Below are 14,931 nucleotides of genomic sequence, written 5' to 3'. Positions count from 1 at the left end.
ACGAAAAATATATTCGTCACGCAATCAATTAGAATTTATTAGTGACGAAATATTTTCGTCTCCCACAACTTATTCTTCTGAAACAAAAATATATTTGTTGCCTATTTAATAGAAAGATGAAATGACATTGTCTGCATGACGGAGTGTTTATTGGTGACGAAATATTTTCGTCTTCCATAAGTTATCATTCGTAGAAAAAAATATATTTGTCGCTTAATAAATGGAAATATGCAATGACATCGTTTAATAGGTAGGGAATTTATTGGTGACAAATTACGTTCGTCACAAAAAAAATTATATTTTGTGACAAAAATGTTCGTCTCCAATGAGCTAAAATAATTCGCGCCAATGCAAATGAAATTGGCGCCTCATTTTTGCACACGAAATTTTGTTTTCGTCTCCTATACTTTTGAGAAAAATTAAAATAAACGACAAAATTAATATTTCGTCATCTTTGGGTTAAATTTTAAGAGAAAAAAAAATTTCATCACCAAATTTTGTCACAATAGCCTAGATTTCTTGTATTTTTTTTATTGATTTTAAGCATTTGGTGACGAAATTTGGTTTTCCTCTCTAAAAATAATACATTTGGAGACGAAATTATTTCCTCTCTAAATTTTTTTACAATGGTGACGAAAAATTTCGTCTCCAAAATGGCGCCAAATCTTCCACCAAATTTTCCAAGGGCGGGAAATTGTTTTGTGACGAAAAATAAAATTTAGAGACAAATAAAATTTTCGTCACCTATTGTTTTATTTGATTTTAAGCATTTGGTGACGAAATTTAGTTTTCGTCTCTAAAAATAGTACAATTGAAGGCGAAATCTTATTTTCATCACTAAAACATGAATATTTGGAGACGAAATATTTTTTCGTCACGCGTTTTCATCACCATAGACCTTTTTTGTTGTAGTGTTTGTCTCTATTGCACCATCAGGTGAGATAGGCCCAATACCACCAGGATGGCCATTATCAAACTCAAAAAAGGGCTTAACTCGAGCCATATTTCGGCGAAATATATCCTTTTTCTTGTCAGAATAGCTTCTTAGATGATGCACAAGCCAGTTTGGTTGTAAAGCATCACTAACTGCAATGAAAACAGAAAATTCTGAATAGTCCACCATCCCTTCAAATGGGAGCTCGATGTTGTCGCTGACAATAACAGGTGTATAGAGGCTTTGGATGGCATCGAAAAGTCGGCACGAAGTGGGGGTGTCTCCAGCTGGATGCAAGCAGAATTCTGAGTCAGCAACTCTCGCGACCCTAGTTGCCATGGCTCGGCAGCGTCGGAGATGAAGACCAAGAGAGGATAAAGGAGCAGAGAGAGAGTTGTTGACGAAGAGATTAGAGATGGTTTCTTCGTCGATTGAGTTTGTGAATTTGGAGTTGAGTTTGAATGGTTTTGAGGTCTAGAGAGAGATTGAGAGGTTGTAATTTGCGAGAATTCAGAAGGAGAGAGAGAGAGAGAATAGAGGGAGATAATCAACGGGGGCTGAATTTCTCTGTGATAGATGGAATGGACCTTAGACATCAAAAAATAACATTGTGGATGTCTTCCATTACTAAAATTGGGAGAGGGACCTTAGACTAATTTTTCCTTTATTTAACTGATATAATTATGACAAATGAGATGATAAATTAAAAGTGGTGTATAAATATGATCATTGTTTATATGAGTTGTTTTTATACCGTTATTGTATTAGTTTATATATGTACCCATGTTATGATAATAGTTCGAAATATATTGAGAACTCATTGGTTATTAAATTTTTATGAGTAAACTATTATAAATAGCCATAAGTTTTGATGAAAGAGTAGTGAAAAAAAATACCGTGAAACACTGAGGTGGATAAGAGTTTAGCTATCCTAAGTATATGGTTCGGATAATAGTGTGAATTTTAAATATTTTAATTATCTCATATGTATTTTTTATTTTGTTTATATAATAAAATATATATTTTTCATGAATGTAGGTAATTTAATCGATCTACGTATACATAACACCTTCATAATGTTCGCACTTGCCAGGGTCAACCACGTTTTGGTACACTACTGGATGAACTTGAACATAGATATTATAGAAAATAGATCTGTAAACTAATTTTCTGTCACTTTCTCGAGAAAATTTATATGAAAAAGGCCACTTGGCAATTTGGTCATTAATATTTAAATTTATAAGAGAGTTCATTTATGTCTCCTTTCTAGTTATTTTGGCTCCACACAAACAAAAAAGAATTAAGAAGTCCTAAATACTGACACCTAGTATTTATTATTATTATTATTATTATTTATAGATGGTATTGACACCTAGTATTGCGAAGGTTTCCATGAAAACCTGGGAAGGGCATTGAATGCAACAAAATGAGTCTTTTTGTATTTTCTTGGCTACTACTAGGAAGGAATCCAAATACTCTAAAATTTAATTCTAAAATAAGGAAATGGATATGGATTCGAGAGAACAGATCAGCCTTCGTCATTTTGGACCGATGACCCAGGCTTGAGCTTCTACCTTGAGCAACCTAGTTGGAGGGTCATTCTATTTGTATCTAAAAATTATTTCTTCAATTTAAATTTTAAAATTTTAATTCTTATTATACCTTAACGTGAATTTACTAATTAAAATAACATATATTTAAAATAAAAATATTATTTTTTCTCATATTAAATCCTCATCAATTATACGTATTTTTCTTATTTAAATCTTTTCATATTTTTTTTCAAGTTTCAATTATGTTTTCTTCTTTTTTCTTACTCCAAAACTCCAATTTATCCCACCAAAACTCACCATTATTATTAACACCATTGTTTTTATTATATTATTGCTTGCAAATAGAAAAAAATTTAAACAAAATTAAACAATGAATAAGAGTAATAATTAAAGCAGTTTTTTTGAAGCAATCTATCAAAAATGAGCTAGGTATTCACAAAAATATTAAAGTAGAATCATTGATTTCTGTATTTTTTTACATAAAAGCGAATATTCAGTTTGTTTTTCGTTATTATTGTTCGGATTTTTAAAATCAAATGAATTAACTTTGTTCAACAATGTACATCTAAACAAAGTGAATTTGTTCGGTTCTAGAAGTCCAAATGCGAAGTTCACAATTTCCTTCTCCTTTGCCATTTTTCTTTGTCATTGTCCCCTTCGCAGGTGTCAAGTTCTCTGATCGTGTTCCCTATATGTATGTGAACAAAAGAAAGATTTTTTTAAAATAATTTTAATTTTTAAATTTGTTTTATTTGGATGTACCTCAAAAAAAAAAAAAAGAAAAAAAAAAAGAGAAGTGTACTGAGAATAAATTATAACCCTAAATAATTTAATAGTATGTATTGAAAAATTAGACACACTTAAATTTTTTTTTAATGTAAATAGAATTCCCTTGAGTTCAATTTGAGTGGGGCTAGACCTGCACCTTGGGCTTGAAGCTTAGCCTAGTTCATTGGGCCAATCCGTCGGCCTTGCCCATTAGCCAATGAGAGTTGGGTTGTTGGTTTGGTCCGTGAATCCGTCTAAAATTAATGAAAAACGAGAAGAAAAAAATCCTAAAAAAATAGGTCTTAAAGCTTAGTACGTTGGGCTAAGCCTATGGGCCCAACCCATTAGTCTGTCCATTAAGGGTGGGCGCAGGTCGGTTACGGTCACGAAACCTCCAATCCTCCACCTGTCTGCCAGATTAGCGAATTGGAGAAAATCAATCTACATCCGTTCGCCAATCCGGAGGCTATAGATTGGCAGATTAACAGATGAATGCAAATCGGTTTGACGGTTTAAAATTTTATAAATTTTTAATATAATTCAACTTGTGCACTTCCTAAAAAAAAAAGTATTACAGTCAATGACTTAAAAAAATATTACAATCATTGTCTGCTTCATCAAAGAAAAAAAGTTTGAAACTTTATAATATTACAATCACTGCATGCCTCATCCACATTTTATAATCACATCATGTCTCATCCACATTTTATAATCACATCATGTCTCATCCACATAAAGTATTATAATCTGTGGTTCTAAAAATATAAAAACAATTCAAATCACTAAAACCATGAACAGAGCAGTAGAAGAGATTGTATACTTCTGTATTGTTACATCTATATCTATTTTTGAAAACAAAAACCAACCAGTATATGTTATCTTTTTTCTTTATTATTTTTAGAGTTAGATTTAAAAACCAAAAAATGTAGATAAATAATATTTTTATTTTTTTCAATTCAAAAAATATATTCAAGTTGAGGATTTTATTCAACAGAACATATTTAATAGAATATTTAAACTCTTTTTCAATTGAAAACACAAACAGAATATCTAAACAAATTGAAAACACAAAGTCTTACAAATTACTAGGACGGTTTAGCGGTTTGGTTGTGGCCAAAAGAATCCTAAATCCGCCATCCGTCCAAAATTAGGCTGATTGAAAAAAATCAATCCACAATCGTCCGCTCGTTATCACGCATCCGTCCAAAATGCGGCGGATTGGTTTGGTTCGGTCGGTTTGGACAGATCGATATATCTGCTGCTCACCCCAACTGTCCATTGCCTCGGTTTGTGAGATCATTAGAACCAATCATGTTGGACAGAACTTAGGCCTAAGGATTTGACCTGCGAATCAACCCAACTTGAGTCTTCTAGAAAAAGCCCATTGGGCTTAGCTAACAAACGGGTTTAGACTCCACTTTCATGGATCGATTTGACTCGATCCAATCTGATATTGACCCTTATTCCAAATCATGTCACATCAACACTTTTTGTAAATCAAGAGTTTAGCTTTTATCGATCTATTTATCAATTAATTTTAGGTTAATTTTTTTACTTTTATCTAATATTATAGATTGACAAAATTTGAACCATTAACCTACCAAAAAAAAAAAAAAAGAAAAAAAAAAGGATGACATGACAAGTATCTAGTGCTCGGATTTTTAGGTGGGATCATTAAGAGGTCTATGATAATGTCGATTATATAATTTTAAGGGAAAATATCACAATAGTGTACTTTTCTAAAAATAATTATAAATTAGTGAAATTTTTTTATAAATACTAATAATTATTATTATAAATTTTGTACGAATGATTACCCCTAATTTTAAAATTATTATGGACAAATGAGATAATATGACTACGGCCTTGTTTGGAAAATTCGCTATTTGATTTTTTTAGTTATTTTAACTTAACTAAATAGTTGTATTTGGAAAGTTGGTTAGCTGTTGTTGTTTTTTTTTTTTTTTTTTTTGTAGTTGATTTGATAATTGTGAAAAAAAAAATGAAATGATTATGAGTTAGATGTGACATTTTGTCTTATTACTATTTTAGTTTATTTTGTCTTTTAATGAGTTATTTTAATTCAACCATCTTCCCCAACACACCTATATCAAATAATTGACGAGTTATACTACAATTATATTATACTAATCACAATCAGCTTAGGCATCTTGTGAGAATGGAGTTGTAAGTCCCACGCTTATCTTCTCCACAAAGGTGGTGTTTGTTTTGAAAAATTGGGCCATGTGATTGGACTATTAGTCCATCCAGACTAATAGTCCGTTATTTGGTTTAATTTTTTTGCTCCAGATTAATAGTCCCTCCGAACTATTAGTCCCTTATATGAGGGATTATTGTATCCTGGGAAGAGGATGGGATTATTTCCATGGGATTAGTATCCCATAGGACTAATATGTGAAATGTTCATTTTACCCTCATACTATTACTTAATAAATAATTGAAAAATGATAAAATAGTCTTTTAAACATTTATAAATTATTTTTTTAGTGTTGTTAATTTAAATTATATATTAAATAAAAAATATAAATTATAAATTAAATTTAATTAAAAATAATAAATTATAAATTATAGCCTTATAATTTAAATTTTTTTAGTATTGTTAAAAAATTAAATTTATATATTAAATAAAATTATTTTTTTAGTGTTGTTAATTTAAAATTATACATTAAATAAAAAATATAAATTATAAATTTAATTTAATTTAAAATAGTAAATTAAAAATTATGGCCTTATAAATTAAAAAAATTTAGTGTTGTTAAATTATAAATTACAAGAGTAAAATAGTCTTCTGAACATTTATCTTTATTCCATCCGTACAATCAAATATTGGATTCACTAAAAATAGTCCAATCCAGACATCTAATCCCATGACTAAACAAATATAAGATACAAATCCAGACTAACTAAATAGTTCAGGAACAATGTATCCCAAGATTAACAGTCCGATGAATTACAATTCCCTTTTATCCAATCCATCCAAACAAACATGCTCAAAATGTATAGAAGATCAACAATACTAAAACCTTCAAAATTTTATTCAAAAATTCATCCCAAAAAGTGAATCAATGGACGGATGTGATCTAATTTTAAATCTACATTATATACTCACTTTTCGAGGTAAAATTCATGATACATTTTCCTAATCTATAACATTTTTAATAAAAGAAATATAGATGAGTGTGTTAGTTTAAAAAAAAAACAAAAAAGGGGCCAAAAATTGACACCTCTTGCCTGGAAAATATCTTAATATTGGTCCTTTTTTTTTCTTTTCTTTTTTTTGGGGATGTATTTAATATTGCTACTTTATTTATTTTGTGCAATTGGTAGGGAGGCAATGTGGGAAGTAAAACTTCATTTGCAATTGTAAGATCAAACCTGAACTTCAAACCTAATGGGGAACACTTTATCACCTAGGTCAATTATTTGGTTTTACATGAGTCCCTAGAATATGTTGCATCTGATGAGAATGTCACATTAAATTTTTTTACGATAAATTATCAATAGATTTTAATAGTTAGATTTAATTTTCATTAAGTTTTATTGAAAATAAGTCATAATAAAATAGTTACTAAAAATAATTTTTTGTAACGATTTTTTGTTAAAAATTGACAATTAGTGACTTTTTTATCAGAATTTTTATAAATTATAGCTAAAGCTTATAATTAGTGACTTTTTTTATGACAAATTTTTTAAACTGTTGCTGAAAGTTGAAAATTAGTAACCCTTTTTTGTATTGATTTTTTTTTAACTATCGCTAAAACTTATGATTAGTGACATTTTTTGTAACAAAATTTTCAAACTGTCGCTGAAAATTAACAATTAGTGACGTTTTTTAATAGTGTTCAATGAAAAACTCCATTAATTCTCACAAGACCTGTTAGACAATAAGTTCACATATGTAATAACCCTCATCACTGCTTACCGATAAACATTGATTACCGTCAAACTGAACTGATTATGACTGATAATTCAATTGATTAAAGTACTGAATTGAACTGACTAATTGAAAACTAGAATTGAATTGACTGAGTGTGTGTGTTAATTTGTATTCTATCTGTTTGATTGATTATTTGATCTGTTCACGTTTTATGTTTAAACTGCGAATTGAAGGCCTTTACGGCGGCCGAACCGGGAATTGATTGATGTTTTATGATCATCATAATTAATGTGATTTTACGGTATAATTACCTGAAAACTGATTAGGTATGATTAAATTAGATTAAATATTGACCAATTGCAGAGTTTGACTCATTTACAACTTTGCCCTTGAGTGGGCCACTACCTATACAACTTTGAGCTACACCACACTTGAATCAAAACATTTCCTCAGCCTTGTTTGAGCTCTTGCCGACCTTAGAGAGTGAGGAAGGGAGAGTAGTGAATTCAACATAGAGATTTGGCTTGAATCTTGAGGAATTGAAAGCTTAAGTGCATAATTGAACCTCTAGACTTGCATTCAAGGAACCTAGGTATGAATTTCGTCTTTTCGATTTTGTCTTTAAGTCGATTCATGCATGGTTCATGTCTAATTGTAGAGCTAAGTCTTGAATTGGTTCATTAATGGTGAATTGAAGCTCATTTCATGCATGCATGTTTGAATTGTTGAGTTGTGAGTTGATTTCATGGTAAAATGGTACATGCATGTCCATAACCTTGTAATGGTCCATGTTTTCAACTTGTTTTTGGATCAATCGGCTCCTTTAGAGCATCAAATTGAACTTTGAAGTTGTTTAAAATTCATGCATGTTTGCATGTTCATATTGTTCTTGATATTGATTTGAAATTGGGTTGAATTAAACACCCTTGGTCTTTGATTTCTCAAATTGAGCTTTGAACCATGTTATTCTATGTGTTTATAAAGGTTTTCCAGAAAAATGGGCCCAAGAGGATTGGTTTTGATGCATTTGAACCTGGTTTTGGCTTGGAGGTGCAATCTGGAATTCCCAGATTTTGCACTTCCGCTCGAGCGGGGAAATTGGCGCTCGAGCGTGGAATCCGAGCATCCAGTATTTCTCTGCACTGTTTTACAGTCTGCTCGAGCGGAGGATTGGGCCCTCGAGCGGAGGCATGTGTTTCACGATCGAACGGGCGTCGAGCGCCCGTCGAGCGGAGAATTCACCCATCCAGTACTTTTACAGTACGCTCGAGCGGGAGAGTTGACGCTCGAGCGTGTACCTTTGTTGCATGTCCGCTCGAGCGGGTAAACCTGCGCTCGATCGGGACTCTATTTTTCTAAAACTTCTGAAACTGCTTTTAAACGTGCATCTTTGCATCCTCATCCCATTCTAGGCATTCTTAGGCCTAGTTTAAGGCATCTTACTGAGGATATAGATGTAGAACACACCGAGGCATTTAGGGATTAAGTTACTATCTTTCCCAGCTGTGTAGCTTAGTGTGTTCAATCTGTTAACTGTGTAGGGTTGGCGACTGGGGAGACACGCTCTAGCATACTGTAGCCCAGAACTCTGTGAGTAACGATTATGTAAAGATATGTTCACAAATGATTATCTTCTGAACAACTGAACTGTACTGTTTTCTGAACTGATTACTGTTAACTGAATGAATGTATGTCCTATATTCTGAACTGTATTGTGGCATCCTTAGCACCTACTGTTTACTGTTACTGTGACAGAAATCTCTGTCGGTTCCCTTGTTGGAACCACTACTGTTTACTGACTGATGGCCATCATTACTGTTCGGTCTTTTAAAACCTACTGCTTACTGTACTGTTATGCTAATGGGTGTACCACATATGACTGTACTGACTGAACAACTGAAATACTGTTTAATTGAACGGTTTTCATACTGTAAGGACATTCATTCTTAACCTCTTTACGCATTATGTTATTCACTGGGCTTTAGCTCACTGCTCATATATATATGTAGGTGTTCAGGCACCAGACCACGGCTAGGAGCGTCAGGGTTACTCCAGTTTTGTCAAGCCAGCCTATGTGCCTCACTGCGAGGTTCCGAGCCTATCATGTTAAGGCTTAAGGGTGTTTTACAATTCCCCCTTCTGTACTGTCTTACTGTTTGTATAGACCGAATGCTTACTGTACTGTGATGTAAAGGGTTGAGTCCCTAGTCTGAATGATTGTATATAGTGTGCATACTGCTCTGTACTGATTATGTTTATATGTATGGAAAGTCTTTTTGCATACAGACTGTCACAGCTCATTGGACATTGTTTATTTACTGTTTTGGCTTCCGCCAGGCCCTGTACTCTGTTTTACTATACTACTGTTCTGCAGGCCTTCGGTAATCTCGGATTACTGGCCGGTTACGGTGCTAAACCCATAGGGCCGGGTTTGGGTCATGACAACATATTAAGACCTATAATAAATCTCCAATTTTTTTAATAGGAAAGGTCTTTCATTTTAAATTTCTATCATGAAAATGACAAATTAATCATTTCTATCACAAAATCCTCATTATTTTATTCTACTTCATAATATATGATTTCTCTCTATTGTCTTTCTCTATAGCAGCTCATTGTCTCCTCCATCTCCATGATCTACTGTTACCTCTCACAATGCCCACTATCTGTCACTAGAGTCACTAGTATCTCTCTCCACAACTACTATCTTAGATCTTCCACCAACGAACTCAGCTCTAAGATCGACAACCCCAAATTTGTGCTCCCTCACATTTTAGTACACATACCCTTTCTATCTCTCTCTCTTGGTGGGAAGATATTACCATATATCTTAATATTGGTCTTTTTTTTTTTCCCAAAAATTTCTCAAATAAATTACATCTTCTAAGAAGTTTAGGTCAAAAGATTTTAATACCTAAAATCCTTTACTTTATATATATATATATATATATATTTTATTGTGCATATAATTATTTAAAAGTGAACAACTCACTTGACCCACGTTTATTTGGCAAATTAGGTTAGATGTGATTGTTAATGAGAGGATGATTAGGGAAGAGATTGTTAATGTAAGGATTGTTAATGAGGGGATTAAATAAAAGTATATTTATTTTGATGATAATATAGGAGATTATTGGTGATGAGATTTTTAAATTATTTTTATATAAAATAAAAAAATAATCTATTTTTATATTAAAGAAATTAAAACAAACAGGTACACTTGGTAAAAAAATAAATTTTTTTATATAAAATAGACTAAATTCCCTCACTATTTTTTTAATCCCACCCAAAACCCAGCCAAGCTAATCCTCTTATTGAGGGGGATTACTGAGCCCATTGGACTATCAATCTGTCCACCCATTTCACTACCAAACATGCTGCGAGTGAGACCTATAGTCATGGTAGTTCAATCTGGCTACTCAAGCAGCGAAACAAACATGGCCTTGGTGTCCAAACTTTGGTGGTTTTCCCTTATGCCACTTGTCCTCTATTTTCTATTTAAAATAAGTAAAAAAAAATTAAACAGTAGATAAGAGCTTACTCAATCTTTAAACCTTAAGTTTAATAAACAAGACTCTTACCACTTGTATGATATACCAAATATAATAAAAATTTTAATTTATTTTTGACTTATTTAACCGCTAGTTATATATATACACACAACAACGTTAAAAATATATATATACACACAACACACACAATACAATATAGGTCCGGTGGGCTCAAGCCCATGATACATACGAGAGAACATTGGTCGGGTAGCCCACTAGGCATGCTTAGTGGCTAGCGCCGACACTGGCCTAAGGCCAGTAAGGCCTGTGCCTTAGGTCCCAAAATTTTGGCCCAAAAATAGGATCCCAAATTTAGTAAAATGTTATAGGCCCAATGTTTTTTTATTTTTTTTTATTTTTAAGGATCAATTTAAAGGGCCCCAAAATATTTTATTGGGTCCATGTATGGTTTAGCCCATATTTATTTATAAGTATAGTTTGGCTCATATTTATTAAAATGAAAATATATATTAAAAAAAATGTTTGGGCCCAAGAAGAACAATACATACAATATATAAGCCCTAAATTTTTATTTATTTTTTTTGCCTTAATTATCTATTAGATTTTAGTGGAATAAATAATTTTGTCTCAATTTTTTTACCTAGTTCTTCATCAGTTTTAATTGAATAATTTTTTCCTAATTTTTTTGCCCTAATTTTGTTTCATTAAATTGTTTTGTTTATAATTTTAATGATTATATGTACAAGTAAATTTTTTTGTAGCTACAAACAAATAAAAAAGTTATAACTTATCGTTTTATTCATGAACTTTTCTTTTTCAATGTAAGAGGAGCCCCTATTTTCGAAATTCGCCTTAGGCCCCCAAAATCTCAGGGTTGGCCCTGGCAATACAGTCATTTGCATATTTATTACAATATTATAATACATATTTTTTCGTAAAAAATTAAAAAGTTATCCCAAATACTCATATTTTTTCCCTAATTTTTTTAGCCAAAAAGTCAAAAAGTGCATTTATATGGATCATCCCAAACAACCTCTTAATATGTATTATTTACACTAATTTATGTACAAACACTTAAAATATATACAAACAAGCAAAAAATCACATAAAACTATAAAATAATACAAATTAATAGACTAATAAAATGTATGTTAGTAGGTCAAATGTGTAACATTTAGGTTTCGATCAAGATCGAACCACATTGTTATACTCTTTGAGATGTCCTAAATAAGTGCACTTTTTGACTTTTTGGACTAAAAAGTTGAGGAAAAAATATGGTTGTTTGGTATAACTTTTTGACTTTTTACAAAAAAATATGTATTAAAAATTTGTATAAATTAGTGTATAGAAGAAACTTTTTGGCGAGTAGGCAATACGGTGGGCAGTACGGTGGCAACATTGTGTAGAGTATCGTATAGGAGATGCTTGCCTCCTTTTCGATATTGAATTAGACGAAGCTGTTCAGCCCGTAGAGGCCCACCATGGGTCCCGTTTTGCTAATTGGAACCGTTCAATGTGTAGAACTCGTCGGGTACTATATGCTTATAAAAAATTACGTTGATCGGATATCGATAGCTATCTGATCGAATTAGTTTTTTTTTCAACCGTTAACTATAACACCATCCATTTTTTATACAAAACTGATTTAATCATGTAGTTAGCGATATCTGATCAATATGATTTTTAACAAGCATATAGTACTCGACGAGTTCTACACATTGACGGTTCAAATTATCAAAACGGGATCCGCGATAGGCCCCTATAGGCCGAACAACACCGTCTTGTTTGTGCACCCACCTGTTTCCTTTGTCCAACCAAAGTCAGCTAAAATACATCTCACGTGAGAAGTGAGTTATACTTTTTTTGTGTAAAATTAATTTTTTTATATTTTTTTTGGTGAATAGTGATAACATTTTAACTTTTTTAGTAACTTTTTGACTTTTTTAAAGGATGTCAAACCAACCCTTGTCAATATTGTGTCTCTTTGTGAATCATACATTGATTTACACCATTCTTCCACTTTCAACAGTGGTATCAGAACATACTACCAACAATGGTATTAGAGCGTACCACCAACTGTGGTGTCAGAGTGTGACGCCCCAAATTTTTTTTTTTGAAACGTCATAAGATTTAAATAACAATAACTTGCTAGATAAAATTTTAGCTACTAATTAGGAACTTCTAAATTCTTACATAGTCAAAGTCCAACAACAAAATAAAACTACAAGTTCACACACAACGTCACAGCATAGTTAAATACCAATACAAGAAATAACAACATTTTATTTAGATAAAATCTTGACTCTAAGTTAGCCAAGGTTCGATATTAGCAACGGCTCCGATTTCAGCCTCAGTCCCTTCTTCGACATAATCTGGCATGAAACACTAAGGCAACAAAATATATGCCATGAGTTTTGCAACACAGTAAGAAAACATAATCAACCTACCATTCTTTTTGAGAGAAAATAATGAGATTATAAACACGAGGTAATAATATAATTGTAAACGTAAATTACAACAAATAAAATAATTCAATTAATTTTAATAACTTAGGTGACCTTTGAAATCTCGCCAAAGAGGTTTAACTTACCAACCACTAAGTCATGGCCACGGTTAATTTGGAAACCCCCCTTGGTCAAATATTCAAGAACTACCAAAGATGCCCACGCCCAGAGTTATATACCTAAGCCGTGACATCCGTGGTCTGCCCCAAGGGAACGGTCTGCTAGGGGTACGTAACTTCTCTGTGTGCCAACCGCACATCCACCCTTATTCCAAAACCAAATACTGATAAGGGTTCAAATAATTCCCGTGCCAACTTAGGGTTTCGCGACACAATTTATTTAAAAATTATTAAAAACTAGGGCTCACCCTGATTATTTTCAACACAGTTTCAGATTTAATTAAAAATTTGTATAAATTCTTAGAAAGCTTAAACATTGTTGCCAAAATTTCTGGATGAACTAGATATCATTCTCAACAACTTTGTAGAAGAAATCATCTCGAAATTTTGAGTATAAAATTGTCTAAAAATTCGTACAACTTTCTGGCAGATTTAAAAGATCAAATAACATCTTCAATAATCTTTTAATTGCATAAACTATACATGCAAGTCCAAATTCCACAATATTATCATGATTTTCAGATTACCAATATTTAATATACCATCATAAAATTTTTATACAAATATAAATAAAATCCTATCTACAAGTTTAGACAATTTATCATATGTATATAATCTGAAAATTTCAAATATATAAAAAAATGAGAGGATTGAGAGGGTTTTCTTACTTAATAGTAGGATTCAAATGGGTGATGAAATGGTAGAAAAATTTTGCTTCCTTAACCTTCCCCTCTTCTTTTCCATCTACTGAATCTCTCATCACCCGTATATACTTCTTTTGTTTGTATGTGAGAATAAACTTAGTCTATCTAGGGTATACATAGACAGATCTCTCTCTCTCTCTCTCTCTCTCTCTCTCTCTCTCTTTTTCTCTTTCTCATTATGTTATTCTCTGCCACAATTTTACTCTACCCAAGAGTCATGATGTGGTGGAATTTACCAAGCCTACATGCAAGTTAGCATGTGGCATATCCTTGCCACCGAATCTGATTCTCTTTCTCTTTTTTTTTTTAAAAAAAAAAATAATTATTGAACATCCACAACATTTTTATTCTTAATAAGGTCTTTGTTAGTGATTGAATTGGGTTAATTTAAAACTAATTTTTACACTATTATATATTTTAGGTAGATTCTAAATACAATTAATTAATTTATTTATTTATTTATTTTCTTTTAAGAATAATTTAAATATGGGTTTTCACAATTTACCCTCCTAAAAAAAATTTCATCCTCGAAATTAATTCGTACCTTTAGACTCGAACAGTTGAGGGTAATTGGCACGTATCATATCTTCTCGCTCCCACGTTGACTCTTCCGTCCCACGATGTCTCTAGAGAACTCGAACCAACGGAATAGTTTTACCTCGTAATTTCTTCTCGCGACGATCTAAAATTTTGACAGGCTTTTCTTCAAATGTCACGTCTTCATCAAGATTAATTTCCTCCCAATTGATGATGTGAGAAGAGTGTGGCTCGTATTTCCGTAGCATAAAGACATGGAAAACATTATGTACTCCAGCCAGTTGAGGTGGTAGAGCCAAACGGTATGCCACTTCTCCTATTTTGTCCAAGACTTCGAAAGGCCCAATGAAGCGAGGTGACAACTTTCCCTTCTTTCCGAAACAAACAACTCCTCGGCAAGGC

This window comes from Camellia sinensis, chromosome 2, assembly GCF_055761805.1.
Source record: "Camellia sinensis isolate YWXY chromosome 2, ASM5576180v1, whole genome shotgun sequence".
In the NCBI taxonomy this organism is placed as follows: domain Eukaryota; kingdom Viridiplantae; phylum Streptophyta; class Magnoliopsida; order Ericales; family Theaceae; genus Camellia; species Camellia sinensis.
Note: the sequence above shows the minus strand (reverse complement) of the source record.